The sequence below is a fragment of the Eublepharis macularius genome, chromosome 4 (assembly GCF_028583425.1).
Source record: "Eublepharis macularius isolate TG4126 chromosome 4, MPM_Emac_v1.0, whole genome shotgun sequence".
Classification (NCBI taxonomy): domain Eukaryota; kingdom Metazoa; phylum Chordata; class Lepidosauria; order Squamata; family Eublepharidae; genus Eublepharis; species Eublepharis macularius.
Window position 1 is genome coordinate 96,498,511 of NC_072793.1, and position 23,737 is coordinate 96,522,247.

General features: G+C 43.1%; 1 protein-coding gene across 1 annotated transcript in view; it reads right to left on the reverse strand.

The window, feature by feature from the left end:
- Positions 1-19,306, reverse strand: part of SLC38A3 (solute carrier family 38 member 3) — a 103,457-nt gene extending 84,151 nt beyond the window's left edge. The window contains exon 1 of the mRNA XM_054976038.1: positions 19,172-19,306. The gene's annotated coding sequence lies outside the window, so the exon portion shown is untranslated. The remainder of the gene's footprint in view (positions 1-19,171) is intronic.
- Between the last annotated feature and the right edge of the window lie 4,431 nt (positions 19,307-23,737).

Consider the following 23,737-nt stretch of genomic DNA (forward strand, 5'->3'; position numbering starts at 1 on the left):
TTTAATTCTATCTTCTTGGGTGTTTGCTACTCCTCCCAATTTGGTATCATCAGCAAATTTAATGAGCAGCCCTTCCACGCCTTCATCCAGATCATTGATAAAAATATTGAAAAGTACCGGGCCCAAAACCGAGCCCTGTGGCACCCCACTGGACACCTCCCTCCAATCTGATGAAACGCAGTTGACCACCACTCTTTGAGTGTGGTCCTCCAACCAGTTCCCTATCCACTGAACTGTCCTATAGTCTACTCCACAGTCTTCCAGTTTGCCCATCAGAATGTCATGGGGGACCTTATCAAAAGCTTTACTGAAATCCAGATAAATCACGTCAACAGAGTTCCCCCGATCCAGCAAGCTGGTCACTCGATCAAAGAAGGAAACCAGGTTGGTCTGGCAGGATCTGTTAGGAACAAAACCATGCTGACTTCCCCGGATCACTGAGCGGTCCTTCAGATGCTTACAGATTGATCCCTTTAAAATCTGTTCTAATATCTTCCCAGCAACAGAAGTCAGACTGACTGGCCTGTAGTTTCCCGGGTCATCCTTCCTCCCTTTCTTAAAGATTGGGATAACATTCGCTCTTCTCCAATCTTGTGGCACATCCCCAGTCCTCCAGGAGGCCTTGAAGATGATGGACAGGGGTTCTGCAAGTTCTCTGGAAAGTTCCTTCAGTACTCTTGGGTGCACCCCATCCGGCCCAGGGGATTTGTATTCATCCAGTGCAGCCAGATGCCTCTCCACTACCTCTCTGTCAATGTCAATTAGCCACTCAGGTGTCCTGCCACATTTTCTACTATCTCTAGATGTGCCTGAGTTCTTCAGGGAGAAAACAGAGGCAAAAAAGTCATTAAGCCTGTCTGCTTTTTCTCTGTCCTGCATCAGAGTTTCTCCATCTACTCCCTACAGCGGTCCAATTGCCTCTTTTACCTTGTGTTTGCTTCTCACGTATCTGTAGAAGTTTTTCTTCTACAGATCCTTCCCTGATCTTTTTCATTTCAGAAAGTGGGGAAACAGGCAGGCAACAAGGCTGGAGAATGAGCAGGTAGGAGAAGCCAGCCACGGCAGCCTCTGCTCCTGCCGCGTCAAGAAATTTAAGCTCTATGCACAGACACTGGGGGTTGCGACCCAGCAACACTGCCTACCTGCAATACAGACTTTTGTTGCTCTCTCACTTCATTCTGCTAATGAAGCTGTACAGGAACAGTGGGCATAAAGAGTGATCTTACTCTTTAATTATATTAGTGGGGATTATGATTATCTGAAGAAATTAGATATTTAGACTCAAAGTGCATCAGGCATTATTCTCACAATAAGTACAGTTCCTTTTCATCTTTGGAAGCTCTGTTCTGACTCTGGACAGAGCTCTGCCTCCTTTTTTATTGTTACCTCAGAAACCACAGCAAGTAGTTATGTTTAACCCCCGGCTCCTGCGTCAGTCTCCCATTTTGCTGCAAACATTTTACATGTCACTCATGCAAGAGCTCCTCAAGCGCTGGGTATGAAACTAGCAGAAGGCCCAGTTTAATAGTCACACTGCCATTTCTTCTTCTAGCATTATTGCCAGGCTTGCCAAGTGTAGGCACTCATAGTACTCCTGCATCTTTAGGAAAGAAGAATTTTTACTCCATGCAGTTTCTCCTCTCGTAATCCTACTAGAACCAGATTCAGGGATGCAAAGCGGCTGGGCAAAGGGGACAAATGGCCCTGGGCCCCACAAAGCTGAAGACCCCTAACTTATTGGTTCATATTGCTTAATGTTAGTGAGCAAACAAGACTGTGCCTGTTAGATCTTTCACCTTCAAAGTAAAGGTTTACTATTTGTTGAATCAGCATTCATGGTTACTAATGAAATCATCATTATAAAATGTTACATACTAGGCTAAATGTTATTTATTTGTTTATTAACATTGTTTATAGTCTGCTTTTTTCAGTGAGACTAAAGGCAGATTAGCTATTGTAAATCAATATGAGCTATAGCTGGAACATCTAATAAACAGTAATACATTTATATTCCATGCAGTTAACGGTTCTGAGTTATTTGCTGGCAGCGCTTGTGTGGAGTTCAGGAGGGAGGAGTCTTTTTTCCCCTCTGGGCCCTGGGCTACCTCTCTGCAGTTCTGACAGAAAAAGCCTAACCATTTCCTGTTTAACATATAGGGACATTATCTGTTCTGCCAACACTAGACACTAGTGCCAGTCTCTCCAGAGAGGAAGAACGGGATTTCAGAAATCTTCAAGCCACTTCAACAAAGAAACAGAGTTAAATATTACAACTCTGTAAGGAACAGATCAAGATTCCCATTTTGCAAATGGAAACTGGTGTCCTCAGAGAACAAAGAGTTCATGATTGAACCTGTACCCAAGTCTACCACTCCACCCACTGGCCTATACAGATTCTCAGTGTGCTTCCCCATTCTGTGTGCAAAGTATTGTATCTCTAATAATGTTTGCTAAGAGGACAGAAATGTTTTCCTAGTGTCAGCCCCAACACCAGGTATCTGGCAACACTACACAAAGCAATACGACTCCATTTAGATAATTAGTCCAAGAAACCTCATACTGTCTCTAAAGGGTCATATTTGTTCTATTACTTCAATGGAATTTAGAATCCATTAGAAATATAGCCGGGTAGCATAAAAGTTGCATCTGCCTGGAGGGGAGGCGCTGGTTTTTCATCCTCTCCAGAACTGGAAGTGCAGTTCCCCTAAGGATACAAATGAAACCGAGTCACATGAATTGCCTAGATTTCTAACCTCCCTACCATGAGGCAGCATCTGTGGAAGATCCTCTGTTAGTACTGAAACTTAACTCTGAGCCTAGTTTTTTAATGCTATTTCACTCATATTTGTTTATAGTGCAGCACTGAGAAAAGAGGCACAGCTCAGTATTTACACTGTTGACAATCTTTCCTAGCATTTTCCTGACTCTTCTGTGTTTTTCAGTCTCATCAAACTTCCTATCAAAAATGGCCCAGTGCTGCATCAGAAGAGGGGTGGCTTGCTTTCTTAAATCATCTGGCACATTCTACTAATCTCTATGGCAGAGGCCCCTGTAATTACAATCGCTCTCAGTTTGCCCTCTGTAACAATGCTATCACTGTAAATAGTTTTATCTAGAGTTTAATTATGGGCAGTATGATAGAGGAAAGAGTGGGGTGAATGACTATTGTCAGTAACATAACAAAAAGATATGGAAAAGGGAATTATTTCCTCCTGAACCTAAGACAGTCAGCTTGGTATGGAGGTTGCCCTAGGAGCTGGGAGGGTAAAAAGGTAAGGGTAGTCCCCTGTGCTGGGACTACTGATTTTCACCGAGTCGTTACTGACCCATGGGGGGACGTCACATCCAACCTCGGAAGGATGGAAGGCTGAGTCAACCTTGAGCCGGCTACCTGAACCTGGCTTCCTCCAAAATCGAACTCAGGTCATGAGCAGAGCTTGGGCTGCAGTACTGCAGATTACCACTCTGCGCCATGGGGCTCCTAGGAGCTGGGAGATTTAGGTTCAAATCCCCATTGTGCCCACTGGGATCACCTTGGCCCAGTCACTTACCTTGCAGAGTTGTTGTTATAAGGGTAAAATGGAAAACGGTAAAATGTATGCCAACCTGAACTCCCTGGAGGAAGGGCATGATAAAAGTACACAAATTAAATATTTTTCAGTAAGTACAGTAAGTACCTTCCTAGTGCCTACTCTGAGCCTTCATTACTTTCTCCTGCTGCTTTGACAAAGCCTGGGTTGCAGAACTCTTTCAACTGTTCTTGCAGCTCAATTCTATCCATGTTTACTAAGAGGTCAATACCACTGAGTTCCACTTTTTCCTCAAAATTTCATGCAACACTGATGTTTGACATCAAGGGCTGCTTCTTATGTGACAATTTCATACACACACGGATTAGATTCCTGACAGGATAAGGGGGAAAATATCACCATGGCCATTCTCATATTACAAAGCTCTTCCTAAGAAACACAACTTTATATTGTCGAAGGCTTTCACGGCTGGAGAACGATGGTTGTTGTGGATTTTCTGGACTGTATAGCCGTGGTCTTGGAACTACAATGCCAAGACCACGGCTATACAGCCTGGAAAATCCACAACAACCATCAAACACAACTTTATTCGTTTCTCAATTTTATTCCTCCTTTCAACCATTTCTGCATCCACAAGGCAACTTAAAATAAGCTGGAGGCAAGGAGACTGCTGTAAACCACTTTCGATCCCCAATGGGGAGAAAGGTAGGCGTAAATGAAGTAAATAAATAAATAGAAGTATGTAAAAGCTAACTTCAAAGAAATCCAAAATCAGAAACCAACACATAAAGCAGGCAGTAGGTATAAAACCAAAACCTTACCACAGATTAAAATAGAACCTAAGCAACATCATATACAAAAACATCCTCCGAAACAGAGGAGCACAAGCTTTTCACACAGAAGATTCTGGTTAAAAGACGTTGGGTAACTGGTCAAAACCTGTCAAAGACATGTCTCTGACAGATCCTGAAGAGCTGCTACCAGTCATAACAGACAACACTGAGCTAGAGCAACCACTGGTCTGATTCACTATATATATTATTATTATTTATTATATCTCTAATCCACTCTCCCTGTAAATGGGCTCATAACAGAATACAACATATATAAAATACATAAACGTTAATTTAAAACCAAATAAATACTACAATACAGTTTCCAAAAGCAGCACACATATTACACGATCCAAATAGCAATCTGTGCAGCTGGATGGCTAATTACTGTTAGAACAAGGGGTAACCCCCCCCCCAGCACAAGGCCAGTTTCACGGCCCACTCACCTCAACCACCATATGCCTGGCAGAACAGCTCCATCTTACAGGCCCAGCAGAAAGATAAGAATTCCTGCTGGGCCCGGGTCTCCACAGACAGAGAGTTCTACCAGGTGGGAGCTAGGGCCAAGAACGCCCTGGTCCTGGTTGAGGCAAGGCAGATCTCTTTGGGGCCAACTTCATATGTTCACTTGTATCAACATTTGTAACATGAGACAAATATTTAAAGCAAGAGCACACATCACTGTCTAATAGGTAGGGAAAATCCATATGGAAGATGGGATATGCAGTGTATGGAAGGGGTGCATGTGTCAGTGTTTAATTTCTATAAAACAAGATGCTGGGGATTTGGCCTCAATCGTCCAGCGCGCCACAGAGCTGGCAGCTGGCTTGCCGCGCGAGCGTGCGCTGGGGCGGCTGGCTTGCTGCGCGGGCGGCTGAGCACAGGGCTAGGAGGCCCTCCGTGCGGTTCGGCTGCCCCGTGCCACCCGCATGGCAAGCCGCCCGCCCAAGCAGCCGGTGTGCTGCGGAACTAGCGGCAGCGTAGGCGTGCGCTGGGGCGGCTGGCTTGCTGCGTGGGTGGCTGAGCACACGGCTAGGAGGCCCTTTGCATGGTTTGCCTGCCCCGCTGCACATGCAGCAAGCCAGCCGCCCCATCAGTGGGACAGGCGAGGGCCTGCCAACCCTGCGCTCAGCCTCCCATGCAGCGAGCCGCAGCACACTCCCGGCAGCTGGCAGCCATGTCCGGCGCCCCCTCTTTGGCAGCGCTGGGGGCAGGCTACCTCCCCTGCCCCCCCTCGACCCAGCCCTGCTCTCTCTTTATGTATTATGTTTTAGGCATGGACTCTGGCATTGAAAAACAGATGTGTTGAGCCAGGATATGCCATCAAATGGCCCCTAGAATGATATTGCAAGTAACCTTGAAGGCAAAAAAAACAGATTGCAGCAGAAAGAATTACCACCAACCCCATTGATGCCAAGCTCAGAACAGGCATTCAGCAGTTTGTTAAATGCTGGGATCAAATCAAGTTTGATGGATTTCAAGTAATATCAACATACTCATCACCACAAGACTGGTATTATATGACTGTGGGATGGGGCCTGCATAATTATATACTGCTTATCAATGACTTTCTAATTATTGGGAATATTTGGATAATTTGTATATAGTTAGTGATACCTTTATGGTTACACAGCAGAGTTATTTAGGCAGAAGCATTTTAAGCCCCAATCATGAATTAGTCTTCAGACAAAATCACAGAAAGATACAACTTACAGTTTTATTGAAGTTGATTCCTTCCATAGCAATATCTTGGAGAAAAGGAGTTAGAGTTACATTCCCTAAATCTAAACCACGGCCTGAGATAGGCAGCGAGGCTGAGATGTCAGTCTGTGGATAAGGCCTTCATGGGGGAGCATGGAGGGTTACACCCTTCTCCTTCAAGACCAGGAGGCAAGAGAGAGATCTCCCAAGAGGCATAGAGACAAGGAGGAGGAGTCAGGAGGCACTCCCACCTTAGACAAGAGAGTAGCAACTTGCTAGTCTTACACATACATACACCGCCCCTCCCCCCAATGTCCAAGGCATGCTGTCGCCTATTCAAACACTAATATCACTAGAACCAGATAGGGAAAAGAGAGTTATATAGTCCCCATTATATAGATGAAAATTTAGAAGACAACAAGTGCCATCTGAAGACTGTTGTGGTGCAACTTAGGAGGGCAGCAAAGCCCCCTACATAGGTACATCTTGGAGATACCCCTGCACCAGTATAGTTTCACTGGCATAAGGATCAGATCTGGGTAGTGTGGGGGCATGTCAGGGGAGGAACAGAAGTTAGTTGGCATCTTAAGGCCTCTCAGACCAGGTCCCCCCACCAACAAACAACTGCATAGGTTTACACTAACAAAAGAGGTGGAATAAGTGTAAATGGAAAGCTGCCCCCTACTACTTTCTGCTATATCTACACAACCATGGTTCAGCTTACATGACACCAACTAACTCTGCAGCCAATGAGAGCCTCTCAAGCACTGTATAAACCTCAGCCAGAGCATTTCAGATGCTACTACACTGCGACAGCTCTCAAGCTATGTCATCATGATATCAGCACAATGTCACTGCAATGTCATGCAGAAGCAATAATGATGTTGGTATGATATGCAGATGCAAGTCAACATGAAGGTGGAGGAAAGAGAATGCAACCACATTACTAGATGAGCACCAATAACTACACTACAGTCTTTGCACTGTATCTAGCAATCCATAAGCAGCAACTGATGATGATCATGGATCTTTCCCATATTTCCCTCCCCACAGCAGTCCTTTTTGACTCCAAGCAACTTTATTCCCAGGGCTGCAGGACCCATGAGAGTTTGAAGGCTGCAGTGGAAAGGAGTGATGAAAATGAGAGTGAAGTCACCTTCCCCCTGCAGTTCCTAGCACACCATGACTATTAGTCCACATGGGTCCTGCAGCGCCAGGAATGAATACAGGAATGTTCCTCAGTCCTTGAGTCTGCCAATCACTGGATCCAACCAACTGCAAGTCAAACATTCAGGAGTCGGACCCGTTGCCTCAAAGGAACCCAAATGGAACAGCAGACACATATAGACTCCCAATTCAACTCCCTACAAGGGACTGGTGAGTATAACACATGAGTACGCATAAAGCTGCACTATACTGAGTCAAACTACAGGTCTGTCAAGGTCAGAATTGTCTACTAGGACAGGTAGGTAGAAGCTCTCCATGGTTTTGCAGCACCTACTACTTGATCTTTTTAACTGGAGGTGCCAGAGACTGAACCTGGGACCTTCTGCATCCAAAGCTGATTCTCTGCTACTAAGCCATAACCTCTTCTCAGTTTTGGGAGGGGGTATGAAAGGAAGGTGGTATGAGATATATGAACCTGAAGAGCACCTAGGTGGCGCCACTCTTAAATTTGTAGCTCACAACAATGTGCAAAGTGCCTGAGACCATGTGTGCTACTGCTGAACATTACTCAGTGTGTAACTTTTTCCTCACTTCTTCACTGCAAAGGTCCCTCCCAAGCTGAGCTCCCCAAATCCACACTCACAGCTTCGAAATATGTGTATGGACAAGCAAACAATGGCCGAATCCACACTTCCCTACCTTCCACTTTTCATACGCAATAATTGCGCTGGATTCTATCATGCAATGTCCCAGTCTGTGTTCACATCCCCTCTTTTACTGCGCCCTGGGACATCCCTGGGAGAATTGCGCAATACGGGGCGGGTTTAGATCCGCCGTCGCCTATGATGACATCACATAGCCTTTTTAAAAAAAAATTAATGCTAGATTTTTGTTATATTGTTTTTCTGCTCAATTGCAATGGTGGGGCAACACCCCCATTGATGCCTGTGATTGGTTAACGTTACTGCTCAACTATAATTATAGGATAGCAAATAAACTTATTAGTTTATTCAATGTACCAATTTATTATTAAGCTTCCATCTTAATTCTCAATGCCACCAACCTATTTCCCAAAGACTTTCTCAAGTGAAGAACTCAGTTTTGCAAAGGAATTTCAAATTATTGGCTTAAAGTCTATTTGCCCCTCATATAATATCCACCAACAGCTACCTTTGTTATAAGTGGTTCCTGAAATGCAGGTGCCTCCAGTGACTTTGTTTATAAAACAGAGCGATAAGAATGGCACAAGTTCAGCCATTCAGCCACAAGTTCAGAAGATAGATCTATGAAGGATCCTGCCATAAGGCTGAAGACTTCACCTTTTGGTCTCCTCTAGCTCTGTGATGCAGATTTTTCAGAAGTGAAATCTAAATATTCAAGGAGGCAATATAAGGAAACTTAGTGAGACATCAATTACTGTCCCTATGGGTTCATATAACAATCAGAAATGTGCAAAAAAATTGATACAACCACCCAGTCCCATCAGTGTAAACACTCTACACTGGAGTCCAAGTACCTCAGTTTGTTCTCCAGTGAAGATACCAGGATAATATTTCATTCATCATTACAATTTTTTTAAAATAACCAAAGACCTATAGATGGCAGGCAGTGCTTACCAGTATAACTATGCATTTCTATGAGTGGTACTACTGAAGTTATTACCATGTCTGTACCATCAATGGCATAATACCAAAGTTAATGAAGAAATATTCCTGGAGGCAGCAGGCTCCTTCTGTATGCCTCACCTTCAGCTAGCTGCTTTCTCTGTAGAATTGGCAGAAACAGCAGCCTACCTATTGAAAGTAAGATTTCAGGTAGAGTGGGGAACATCCTGAGAAGCTTGCTACTCCTTTCTCTTGTTTCTGATCAACTTTAACTGATAACTGACAACAAAAACATTCTGCAGGTGCAGATTCTCCCATCATTGCAGTGTTATAATGGAGAAGCAACATCTGGCAAACCTGCCACACAACCCACAAGCTCTTTGGAACACCTGCTGGTATGAATGGCAATGGACTGCCACATAAAGGGAATGACAGATGCAAAAGCAAGGATACCTATAACATATTAAGTAAAGATCAATGGCTTTCCCTACTTACATAGCCAATCTTAATGTGATGTACTTATGATTGCATCTTCGGCAATGCTTTACTGATGGACACACGCACTCCTACAGTTGACAAAACTCTACATACAAAAAAAAAATCTTGATCATATGCACCATCATGTTTGTTTTCGGTCAGTGATCTATCAAAGCACACAGGCACGTAAGTACTGCAGTGGACAAGAACAAACAACTTGAAGGAATAGAAAGTTGTGGCAAACGTTCAGCACAATCTATATACACACAGTATAAAATTTAGAAATATAAAGCAAAACAACTGAGAAGTTCTAATGCATCTCTAATATTTCAGAAGAAAGACCAGGTCATAAATCCAGGGTGAAATTCAGATGAGGAGAACGACCTTAATACAGAGCAGTAAGAAGGACTTTAGAAAAAAAGATTTCCCCAATTTTTTTAACACACACACCACTTTTCTCCTTTAATAGGAACCCAAAGCAGCTTATCACAAGGTTCTCTCCCACACCTTATTCTCACAACAATCTTGTGAGGTAGGTTAGGCTGAGAGATCATGACAGGCCCAAGGTTACCCAGCAAGCTTCTGTGAAAGAGCAGAGTTTCGAATCAGGTTGCCCCAAGTCCTTGTCCAACATTGTGACCATTACACCATGCTGGCTCTCACAGACAAAGTATCCTAAATGATAGGCAAAGTTCTTATGGTTTTGGTTGTTGGGGGTTTTCCGGGCTGTATTGCCGTGGTCTTGGCATAGTAGTTCCTGACGTTTCGCCAGCAGCTGTGGCTGGCATCTTCAGAGGTGTAGTCTTTTGGTGCTACACCTCTGAAGATGCCAGCCACAGCTGCTGGCGAAACGTCAGGAACTACTATGCCAAGACCACGGCAATACAGCCCGGAAAACCCCCAACAACCATCGTTCTCCGGCCGTGAAAGCCTTCGACAATACATTCTTATGGTTTTATTAAGACATTTTGAATATTACAGGGTTTTCTTAATCCTTAAAGATAAGAACTTAAAAACATGTAATTATATAGCAATTAAGTAATTTATGCTGATATACATATTTTAAGAAAATGTCATGACAGCGGGGGTTGGAGACATAGTATGCTTTGATATATTGTCAAAGGCTTTCACAGCCGGAGAACGATGGGTTGTTGTGGATTTTCCGGGCGGTATTGCCGTGGTCTTGGCATTGTAGTTCCTGACGTTTCGCCAGCAGCTGTGACTGGCATCTTCAGAGGTATAGCACCGAAAGACAGGGATCTCTCTGTGTTTGACACTGTTTGACACTGAGAGATCCCTGTCTTTCGGTGCTACACCTCTGAAGATGCCAGTCACAGCTGCTGGCGAAACGTCAGGAACTACAATGCCAAGACCACGGCAAGACAGCCCAGAAAATCCACAACAACCATCATAGTATGCTTTATTTATTTATTTGAAAATTCATATACCACTTCTCCAAAATTCAAAGTGGCTTACAAAACACCAGACATTTAAAATGCAGTATCACCAATAAAACACAATTAAAATAGCAAACAAGCACCACACCACAAAACTGCTATTCAGTCCCACTTACTAAGTCCAGGCTTCCTCACATCCCTCTTTGTCTATTGCCTCTGCCTCCCCACACACATCATGCCATTGCTTTCAGCACTATGCCTTTGTGCCTCCCCAGGTCTCATTCTGAATTCTTGGATATAAAGCATGTTTTCAATTACTTATTTTTTTATTTTCTGCACTTTTTGATGTTCAGCTGGCAGCAAAACCAATAGATGTTTCTTACTGGCAATTAAGTCTTGGCTTGCACACTGACTCCCAGCTCCACAAAATGAAGTTTCTCTGTTGCTAATGACCCTCTGGCTGCTGTCTGACTTCCCCACTGAAATACCACGTCAACTGTCAAGTTTGCTCAGGACTGTTGCTCCAGTTCCTGCCCCAATTTATGGAAGCCAAGATGGCCATGCAAGACTGGGAAAAAAACTCACTTCACCTATCCCATGTTGCCTTTTGGAAAGTCATTGATTAATCCGGATGCACAGAAATCCAGTCTTTAAAAGAGCCATTGTTCTTCATAGTATGGGTCTGCAAAAGGACTGAAGAAAATGGATGCCGAATCCAAGTGTTTAAACTACCACTGAAATAAGTTAGTGCATGTGTAAGCAGTGTGGGATAAGAGGCAGGTAACAGAAATATATGCCTGGGTGATGGGCAGAGAGAATGGCAGCAATTTGATTGCCTACCATAATAAGGATGGCTACAGCACCTATTCACCAGGTAAAGAAAAAAGACTCTATGCACACATATTCTGTACTAGGTATGCTTCTTTGTAACAAGATGCATACAATCATTTATCACATTCTAAGTGGGTTGTCACTATCATCCTGTTACGTGGTAAAGAGAATTTTTCCACAGAGAAGATCACATATGTATGGTGAAATGTCATCTGTGCCGACACCCACTCAGTCCAGGAATCAAAAGTTTGGCAGAAGGGCTGCACACAATACCTCAAAGTTCCCTAACAGGAACAGGCTAAAGCCTCAACCTCATCACAGGAATGTTCTTTTCAACACTCTCTCAGTTCTAGAACAGCTTTGGCAGCATGTCTGGTTCAGGTTGTGGCCAACCATTACTCTTCTGGGCATCAGTTCCTTCCCCACCTGGTGTTTTTAAACTGCGCCCTCTTCTTTAGCAGACCTATACGTTCTTGTGCGCGTATAGGTCCCAAAGTCAATGGAGACAGCTTAATGGAGCCTGAAGAAAAGCTTTACTGATGTACTACAAAACACATACACACAACAAAAAGCCCATGAATAATGCCCTTTCAGACATTAAGAGAACCTAAAGAAGATTTTGTGTTTGTTTGTTTGTTTAAGTGCTTTAAATTATCATTTCTCTGAAGCAGTATACTGACTAGATTGCCAATTGGACTGTGGCAGAGAATCTGAGGTGAAAGAAATGGAGGCAACAGGAAATAAATCTCTGGGTAAGCATTGACAAGTTACAGCAGGGGGCACATGTGCACATGCAGCCACCAGTTTCAGCACAAGGAGCAGAGTATAGATTGCTTCACTATCTTGCCAGGCATAACACAGCTTTGAAAACAATGCCCTGGAAAAACAAGCCAGTCCTCTGAGCTAAAAGTTTTACTTATTATGTATCCGCCAAAGCAAATAGTCCTAACTGGTTGCTGAGCTCTACAGCTTATGTACCTTCAGCTGCCACCTTCAGCTGCTGTTGGACAGAGGCGGCCTTTCAGTCAGGCAAAATCAACCCTCAATCCTAAGGAACTGCAGAGCTGTCCTTCCACATAAGGGCTTCTCCTCCTCTTCCTCCTCATAAGGATGTTGCCTGAGAGCCAAGCTACAAGTGACGCCTGACACAGGTTGGACACTTGTCAGCTTCCCTCAAGTTTTGATGGGAAATGTAGGCCTCCTGGTCTTGCAGCTGTAATGGAGAGCCAAGCTGTAAAACCAGGACGCCTACATTTCCCATCAAAACTTGAGGGAAGCTGACAAGTGTCCAACCTGTGTAAGGCGTCACTTGTAGCTTGGCTCGTGTGCTGCTGGTGCTTGGTTTACTTTTGTACTATCAGAGACTCAACATACAAACTGAAGACTTCTATGTATAGTTGTAATTATGAAAGCAGTTCTAAGGGACACTGCAATTTGTTTGTTTCTTTACAACATTTCCATCCCACCTTTCCCCTCTACAAAAGAGGCCTAAGGAGGTTTACATAAAATATGTATCTGCATACTAAGCAATCTATGGTGGGATGACTGAGGGTGAATAAACTGGAGTTAATCCAGATGCAACAGACATTATGATGATGGTGGTGGATTCAGGGAATTGGTTAGCAAGGGAAATGTCTGCTCTGGATGAGATTGTACTCTCCCTAAAGGATCAGGTTCAGACCCTGGAGGCTCAGGCATTACAGAATGAGCCTGAAGTCGCAGATACAACCAGAAGCACTTTTTATCAATACTGTCTGATTGTCAATGTCAGCATCGGCTATGCCTGATGCTAGAACTGAAAAATGCTGCCTTGTGGCCTCTCTGTTTAGACTACTGTAGTGTGCTCTACACAGGGCTGCCCCCTAATGACTACCTGGAAACTACAACTAGTCAAAAATGCTGCTGCTCAGCTTTGCCAGGAATGAGCAGGAGAGAACACAATACCGGGGCATTCCAACGGGGTGTAGTGTTTAGAGTGTTGGACCACAAACTGAGAAACCCAAATTCAAATCACCACTCTGCCATGGAAACTCACAGGGTGATCTTGGACCAGTCGCATTCTCTCAGCAAATCTACCTCACAGTGTTGTGAGGGGAAAAAACTGAGGAGAGGATAATGGTGTAAGTTGCTTTTGGTCTCCATTTGGGATAAAGTCAGGGTATAAATGAAGTAAATAAATAAAATATATTTCTGAGAATAAATTAATGTATTGGTTTTGATCTTTAAAGTCTGGCTCCACAGTGCCTTCTGCTCCTTAAGATCTGCCAGTGAGGTCCTGCACAGAACATCAGCTCAGGCAGATTCCCAATCACAACTGACCTCTATCAGATGCAAGGCCTTTTCAGTATTTGCTGTAGCACTGTGGGATCACCTTCACTAGAGAACCTCCTACCTTTCTTCTATACTTACTTCCTTTTTGGAATAGACAAAAGCTTTCCAATTTCCCCAGGCATTTGAAACGAATTTAGTTTCTATTAGAATTTAGCACTGCTGCCATGCTGCTACTGAATAGTTTTTAGATAAGTATTTAGAAATTGTCTACAAAATTTTAGGTAAATGTGCATGAATAGTTTTTAGATCACTGTAGTTAAGGTATTATTGGATTCTATTATAAATTGTAAGCGGCCTTGAACCTCCTTATAACCCAAAGGAAGTATAGAAATAGCGTAAATAAATGACCTGAAAGGAAGACATGTGGCTTGCATGCTTCTAATGAGAAATAAATGTTCATTTATATCATACGCTGGCTGTCCAGGAAGCCTCTACGTCAAAGGGCTTCATTTTGCTTCTTTTGAATGGAAGGAAGAACAGTGCATTTGAAGCAGCATCTCCAAGTCAAGGATGTTGAGGTCCTCGTCCTGCTTGTACCATTGCTGTTCCGGTCCTACCACCCCACAGTACCTACCAGTGAAACGAAGATGTAGAACAATGCCTGCAGGAATGACGCAAGGCTCTTTGAGATGATCAGATGACAAGGGCTACAGGAAGAGCCATTTGAGAGTAGTAATACTGTCCTGTCCTCTGACACGAATCTTTGATTGTTCCAACCGCAAACAACTGTGCCCTTGTTCTGCTACAAAGCAAACAAATATCCAGTCTTCTTAGAAGCCTGGCAAGAGAAAAAGTACCTTGGTCCCATGACAGAACCAGTGTAGGGTCTCCTATTAACAGCAATCCTCAGACCATCAGCTTGAAGTATGTGCTTGATGCTAGCTCTCCTGTGATAAGGCCATTGCTTATTACTGGGGTATTCTGAAAGAAGTGGTGATCCGTCTTTCTAGTCAAGACAATACAGATCAGAAAGTAAGTTTTTTAAAAAACAAATTTCCTTAACACTGGGAGTGCCCTAATTTGTTTAACAAGCCTCTGGTGCCCTTACCCACTGAATGAAAGGCAAACATTCAACACATTAAGTTTCCCCATTACTGCATTTAAGTACTTGAAAAAACTGCATCTATTGGTATATAGCTGTCAAAGCATGAATCCTGCCAGAATAAAAAAATAAAAATCCCATCTTAACCCCTGGTTTGGAAACCAGCACAAACTACATGGTTCTCGAGACTTGGTGATAAAGATTTACTTCCATTCCCTTGAGATGTAGCGGCTCCACCTTCTCTTTCTTGCTTAACATCCTGTGCTAGCCTAACCCATCCACACAGCGATCTGAACTTATACTTACCAACATCATTCCAATAATAACTCAATTTGTTCGTAGTCCAGTATTGTTGGCAAACGGATATTATAGGGCCCAACTTTATAGGGCAACCCACATATTGTAGTTGTTCTAGTCTCCTCTTAAGAAATAGGACACAGAACTGGCTCTGTCACATCAGGCTCTGCTTTATAGAAAGAGTAACTCCCAGCCTAGAAAATTCATATATATGCACAACCCCAAATGGATTTGTAATGTGGCTAAATTTACTCTGAATTGGCATCTGCCAGTTTTGATACTGTGCTCATATCATCACCACTTACCCAATCACAACCATATACATTTCCTATATTTAAACAAAAACTAAGGGAACGACAAATGTTAGTTTAAAAAGTAAATTCCTAACCCTTGAAGATATAGGGGGAAAGACTGCACAGTTTCAGCTATGTACACTGTTTTGGAGAGTGAGGAAGTTAAAGGCATGACTTTGTAGCCCTCCTCTGCCCCTCCTCTGATCACACAGAGCATCTAATTAGTTGCTGTACTCACAGAGATCTAAACTTGTTCTAGGTATAGAGGAAGAAACTGACCAATAGCCAGGATGAGTAGCCCACCAGAGAATACAGTGCACTTCCTTCAGTGACAAAAAAACCATCAATAAAGCAAGTTCTATAAATACTCTCTTAAGAGCATGTCCCACCTGTTTACCACACAGCAGTCTCTGTATTCACTCTTCTTGCTAAAGGGTGCACACCCGCGTGTGCACGCACGCACACACACATACACACACCAGATGATATGCAAATAGTATATTCAATACAAGTTATACCTACAGCCATAATGACTACTACAAAATTCAAGTCTAGTAGCACCTTAAAGACCATTTTCCAGGGTATAAGCTTTCATGAGTCAAAGCTCACTTTATCAGTTACTTGACTACTACAGCATTACTAGCAACAGGAAGCTGAAACCACTTATTCATACTTTCAAGCAAAGAAGTTCCTTGGGTCCCAACAGACTGTCATTGTGGGGTTAAAAATGTCAAACTATCTTAGACCCCTAAAGCTCAGCCTAGCTCAAGTCTACCACAGAAGATCCCGATACATGATCTATGCTGCAAAAGTTTCCAGAGCTAGGAAACATATGTCATTCCTGTGCCCAATTAAAAATTAAAGCTGGAAAAAGTGGAGGAGTTTTTTTTTAATGCATACAACACAGCAAACGCCAGACAGGCCCTTATACCCTGGACAACCCAACCAGTCGGACAGCACTTTCCAAGATTTTGCCCTAAGAAATAGTGTGTTATGTTCAAATATGGGGGAAAAAAAGTATTAGTAAGAAGTTCAGTATGTTTTATTGCATTTATGACCATTCACCCAGCTGTATAGACCTCAGGAGATTTCATGAAAAAGGAAAGAAATGCATACCGGGTTCCTTTCATCTGAAAAAGTGTTGAAATTTCAGATTTTCCTCATATGCATCCACAGTAAATATGCCATTAGCTGAAGCATTTCAAATTTCAAAAGCTTCATATACATTAATTCTTAGAACTTGTAAAGTAGGCCAGTATTATTATCCCTGCGTTGCAGATTGAGAGAGGGGACTGAATCTGAGAGAACAACAGCTTGCTTGTAGCTGAGGTGAGATAACCAATGACTTCCCTGCTCACACTTTTAGTAATAGCTCAAAAAATGACAAAAGTACAAGTTAGGAAGAAACCTCTAGAGTTCATTTAGCCTGGCCTCTGGCACCAGGGCATAAACTAAAATACAACAGTAATCCTGAATAATGTTTATAGAGAGCCAGTGTAATGTAGTGCTTAAAGTATTGAACTAGGATCTGGGAGACCCAGGTTTGAATCTCCACTCTGCCATAGAAGCTTGATAGGTGAGAAAGATGGGATATAAATTGAGTACATAAATAATCTTCCAGTGATGGGCATTTCCCAGCCTTTTTATAAGTCTCTTGCTTTGCTATCAGGCTAGTCATTGCTAACCACACTATTTCTGACCCTTTCAACAATTTAGTCTTTATCTTTTCTTTGTATGCTCCAGAAACTACATTACTTTGCTTTAACCCACAATGAAAAGTGATAGAGCACAAAGTCCGAAGAGTAACTATCACACAGAAATTATTTTGACAAACACAACCACAGAACACACCTAGAGAGACAGTGGAAACCATGATGCCGGTACCCGCAAATCACAGATTTGGGAGGGAGGAGAGAGAGAGAAACGTAGAGCTGGAAGGGCTCTCAAGGGCCATCAAATCCAACCCCCTGGACAATGCAGGGAATTCACAGCTCTCTCCCCCACTCACTTCCCCCAATGACCCCTAATCTAAGCCAGTGGAAGGTAAAAAAACCTCCAGGATCCCCAGCCAGTCTGGCCTGGAGGTTTCTGACCCCAAAGTGGTAATCAGCATTACCCTGGGCATATAAGAAAGGACCATGAAACCCTAGCATCGGCTTATCTCTTCATACCCTCCCTTTCCCAATCTACATACATGCAAGTTGAGTCACAGAATCATAGCGAGAGGGAGAGAGCTAAGACCTTTTCTCTTCCTCTCGTCCATTTTATCTTCACAACAACCCTGTTAGGTAGGTTAGGGTGAAAGTGTGTGACTTGCCCAGCAAGGTTCCATGGCACAGCAAGGACTTGAACCTGGGTTTCTCAGATCCTAGGCTGACACTCTAGCCACTGCACCACAGTATTGAAACTTGTAGGCAGTGTATTCCTGAAACCAAAATCCTAACACTCATTGGAATCTGTCTCTCTTACCCAAAACTTTTGGAAACAATTTTCATTTCTTTACAAGAGAAGATGTGGGCAAGAACTCTACAGTTCATATAGCTTTGCTAAAGCCATTAGATAAAATCGCTCTATGGGCCACAATCAGGTTGTGGGCTGGAAGTTGCCATCCCCAGCTCTAAGCCACAAAGCACACCTGTCTGGGCAGGCCTATAACATATGGCACAGAATTGGATTCTTCAGTCTTGAGAATCCAGCCTGACCCACAAGTTATCAAATCTCAGTGTTGGATCGTAAACAAGCCCATTTCTAGCCATCTTTATTTTCTGTTTCTAAAAGCAGGAGCAGCACCCTTTCTACTGCTGTGTAGCATAAACTAGCATTATTTAATGCCACCAAAAAAAATAACGCCACCAAAAAATAGTAACAATTTAGCTATGAATACTGTTGACATAATGCCAGAGCTATAACTGACCCCCTTTCCCCAGGTATGAAACTGTTGTTAGGTTATTCATATTCCAGGGGGGGCAGCCATGTTAGTCTTTTGCTGAAGAAATAAGTAGGAGTCAAGTAGCATATTACAGATTAATAAAGCTTTATTTTAGCATAAACTTTTGTGGACTACATCCTCCTTCTTCAGACACTATCCCAGGACAGCCATTCTTTAGGATAAAGATGGAATAAGAAGCTAAAAGAGTACACAGAAGTTTGGGAAGAGAAAGTGAGACAGAATGGGGGGGGGATGTAGAAGCTGGGGTAGAAAAGAGCCCCAGAAGGTCATGGAGTTCCCCCACAAGGGAAGGTCTTCCTCACACCCACTCTGCACACAGTAACTCCCAGTCATCCCAAAATCAGCGGAAAGGAATGAGCGGATGCCGCTTTTGCAATCCATCCTACCCAACAAGGCTCCTGTCTATTCCTAACCTCCTGACAAGACGTCAAAGCCTCATGTGAACCCACCCTCGCTGGAATTAGCCGGCGTAATAGTAAAGGCAACCCATCTCGAGATTTCCGGCGAAGCTTGGGACCGCAGGTATAAAATGAGGTGTGCATGCGTGAGCGAAGCAGAGACAAGCAACGGAACCGGCCCAGAATGGCTAAGAAAAGTTCAAGCATTCGTTTGTGAGGAGTGCTCTGGCCGGCCGCTTTATAAATAGCAACTGAAAAGCGAAGCATCTGTGGCTGATCCTCCCCGTCCCTCCCGAGGCGCGAAGTCGGCTGTCACTTACGTGCCTGTCCTTCCGTCCCCGACCCAGTCCGAGCGACCGCGAGCTGCGTCCCGCGCGGGCAAAGCCTGACTAAACTTGTCGCTCTTCGGCGCACTCGGCAATCCCGCGGCGCTCTCGTCGCTCTGCGCTCGCAGATTACAGACAGCTCGCCAGTAATCCCCAATGGAGGTGAAAAGATTAGTGCATGCCCGCCCCCGCCCCCGGTTGCCTCCAATCTCCGCGGCCGCTGGAGAAGCGTCACGCGCCCCCCTCGCCCGTTTGGGGGACTCGCAGAGAGGGAGGGACGTTGGAGGTGATCCAGGAGGGGCCTGAGCACGCGGAGAGGGTGGGAAGGCCGGGCAGCGTGCGGTTTAGCTGCGCCTCGTGGGAAGGGCTTTGGAAGCGCCGCCGCCATCCTGACCGTTCTTGCTCCAAAAAGATCCCTACGGGCTACTCTGGAGTACGTGGGTGGATCGCAAAGGGCACTTCTCTGCACTGCCTGGGTCTTGGTACGAGCCTTGGAAGCGTGTTTAGCATCGCAGTTTGCAAACTTGTTGCAGTTCCTCCAACCTCTGCGGAAGACCTTTGGACAAGTCTTCATGCAGCAGATGGTTATATAGACCAACATTTTTTTCTTTTCCACCGTGTTTGATACAGCCGTCCACTTTCCCACCGCCATCTCCCATCCGAACCAAAATTAAGAAGAAACTTCCAAACGAGGAATTGTTGGCCTGTCTTGGTGGCATTGAAACGAGTTTAAGATTCGAGTCTAGTAGCACTTTCAAGACCAACAAGACTTCCAGGGTATAAGCTTTCCAGAGTCAAGCTCTCTTCCTCTAATACCCGAGGAAGGGAGCTTTGACTGTCGAAAATGTATACCCTGGAAATCTTGTTCGTCTTTAAAGTGCGACTAGACTCGAATCTTGTTCTTTTACTGTAGACCAACACTGCTACCCACCTGAAGCTCGCAGAGTAAATAAATTCTGGTCATCCCTGCCGGAAATTGTGCATCAAACTTCTGTGTCTACTAATTATACAAATCTCTCAATACGTATTTTTTAAAAATTCTAATCTGCAAAGGGGTCCTTTTAATTAAACTGACAGTTTCTCTCCTGGAAAGCATTAAATGGCATTGGTTGGCCTATTTTGGTTCTTCTAATCTTTACTGTTGAGCTAAATTTAGTGAAGGAGCGGATTCTCTGTCCACAAGAAGAACTTTTCTTGGCGGAGAGTCAGAATACCTGGAAGCAAAGAAAGACCCTAAATCAGACCCTTGAACACAATGCTAGGCAAAGAGTGTCATGCTGTCTTCAGCATAGCTGCTTGCATCAAGCAAGCAATTCAGCCCTAAAAACGCTTAGCATGGCATATCCTGGGCTTGCCATGTAGTTGGCTAATAAAAGGATTTTCAGAAAGATTGCCAAGGCGTTGGCTTCCCCTTGATCATTTTACACTACAGCTTTCATTGTCAAAGCTTGGCAGAACATGAATTGTCATACGTACACCTAAGAAGGTATATTTAAGAAAGCACAAAATAAAAGCTTATTATATAGTATTGTCCGTCTCACGCAGACATGCTAATCCTACTCTATTTCAATCAGGCAATTACATAGGTACTCAACTGCGCAGCAGTTTTTGCAAAAGTTGGGATTTTTAATGTTCATATACAATATAGGGAAAGCAAGCACCAACAATGCTTACTGAGTATACCACAGTTAAGCATACCTGAAAACCCTTAAATCTAGGATTTGGTCATGCCAGCATCTTTCTGTTAAATAGAAGGTAATAGGCTGCTTCACATGGATGGTTAAAGAGAGTTACTGCTAATGAGGTACCAGAAGTCTTTAGCATACCTATTGCTCACAAATTATGCAAAACACAAACAGAAGTACCAAATTATGGTACTGTTTAGCATGTAGAATACAGGTACATCCTAAATCAATAAGGCATATTCTAGCAAAAGTTTAAAAATTTCAGGTTATCTTGATTTCAACGAGTTAAATATCTACTTAAAAATGCCTCACACTGAACTCAGTAGAATTTGGAATTAATTGTTTAACTTTTGCTGGATTATGGAGAGCCAGTTTGGTGTAGTAGTTAAGAGCGTGGGACTCTAATCTGGAGAGCCGGGTTTGATTCCCCACTCCTCCATTCGAAGCCAGCTGGGTGACCTTGGGCTAGTCACAGTTCTCTGGAGCTCTCTCAGCCCCACCCACCTCACAGGGTGTTTTGTTGTGGGGATAATGATAGCATACTTTGTAAACAGCTCTGAGTGGGCATTCAGTAGTCCTGAAGGGCGGTATATAAATCGAATGTTGTTGTTGTTATATAGGTTTGCCAAGAGGGGGCCTAGGATACAAAATTCAGGGGGCTCTAGGGTTGCCATATCAAGGTTGAGAAATTCCAGGAAATTGGTTGGGAGGCAGGGCCACGTAGTGCTGGATATAGGCCCAGGCCAGATGGGAAATGTAGGCCCCATTTCAAACTGCACTTTTCAAATACTTTTGTAATCAATGCTATATACATATGATTTATGTATGGGTATATACATGTATATATGTATGATATACTTACAAGTAATAGAACAATAAAAGAATAACAGCTAAGGAGCTGCTCGTTTGGCACAAAATCATGACCACTTACAAAAAATTAAACCATTTCTTCTTAGAACAGTGTGATAAAACACTCCTTAACTATGTCACATTAATGACAAAATGAATGATTTCTACAGAACGATTTATAAAAAAAGTAATGGCAAGCAATTTTATTCAAAATGTATGTAATACTAAGATGATACTAAAAGAACAGTACTGTAATGAGAAGTACCAAATATATTCTGTATTGGGAATTTCAGATTAGAAATGGGCATCACTCCTTCACATTTAGAAATGTTTTACATGCTTTTCTTTGGGAAAGGGAAAATTCATGAATAACATCAGAAATATCAAGCAACTTTGCCTTCTCACTGTTTATGTTCAAAATAGCTAAACCATTCACTCGCTCTTGCACCATTGTGGACTGAAATTCATTTTAGACTTAATTCGTTTTAGAACACTAAAGCTCCTCTCATTTGAGGCCACAGTTGCTGGTAATGTCAGAAAAATGTGCAATGCAATTATGATATTTGGAAAAACATTGCCCAATCTCAAATTCAATATCTGACCATACATTTTTGGGGGTGACACAACATCGAGTTTGAAATTCACATCAAAAATTCTTTTAAGAAGTACTTCACTCTGAATGTCACTTGAAATGTGACTTTAGTATCGCAGCTGAAAATGACTAGCTTTTTGTGAAAACTCGTTATCATCTAACTGCTTAAAGTGCCACAAAAAATGAAAAAAAATCCACAAATGTCCCTGATTGCAGAAAAGCGACTTGAAAGGCCATCAATAACAAAAGTCAATTATGCTGTAGAACACATTCACCCTGAAATAATTTTTAGCATCCTTTTGAGTTGGGTTTCTTGGGTACCTCTCGTGAGTAGCAAAACTGTCTGGCACAGCAATTTTGACTGACACATGCCGTGCTTCCTCAAGTATATCATTCCATTTCTCTCTCAGTTTCAGGATATCTGCCCATAGATGATCGATGTTGTCCTTTTCTACATCTAATGTGGCATCACAAGATTCTCTTAGTTGACTTCATGGATCATTGTGAGAACTTTAATCCAAAGGGCTGACATCAGTACATATTCACAGGTATCCAAGTATTTTTTGATACCCCAAAGATCACACTTGCACTCTGCTGTCAAATTAGTAACTTCATTCAGCTCTGCCAGTGCATTTTTTAACACTATCAAAATGCTCTGCAATTGGCTTAACACAGTCAGTTCTTGCTGACCACCTTGTCTTTGACATATTATGCAGTGAGACAGGAAGATGTTCTTTCAGTATCTCCAACTTCTGGGGACTTGAACTGAAGATATTGAACATTTTCTGTATAATTCCAAAGAATGTTACAGCTTCACTGCAGACTTCAGCACAATCTGTACCAACGAGATTCAGAGTATGATTTGCACAACTGGAGAAAATGCAGTTGTCACTTTTCTTCTTTAAGATAGCGTACACACACGATTGTACTTTCCTGCCATATTGGAGCCATTGTCATATGCTTGACCCACACAGTCTTGAAAGTTCAGATTGAGACTTGCTAAGAAATCTAATATTTTCTCAGCAATTTCTTCACCCATCTTCTTTGAAAACTCATGGAACGCAAGAAAAAAAATACTTTGCGGCTTTTATCTCTTAAATAATGCTCTTTTGCATAAATGATCCACATATTTCAATGAATTCATTTTGTATTGTATTTGAAAGATAGTGTACTTGGAGACGTGCGTTGGTAAAACACTGGTAAAACAGAGCTGGCTGAAGTTGAACCCAGTAAAGATGGAGGTCCTGTACTTGGGCTGAGGGTTGCCAGATTTGGGAATCCGACTCCCGCCCCTTGATGGGGTGCTGTTATCACCTGTCTCATTGGTCTGGAGTCTCGGAGTGATACTGGATTCCTCCCTATCAATGGAAGGCCAGGTCATGGCAGTTGCCCAGGCAGGCAGGCCAGGCAGCTTGCGCCCTGTCTATCAACCCA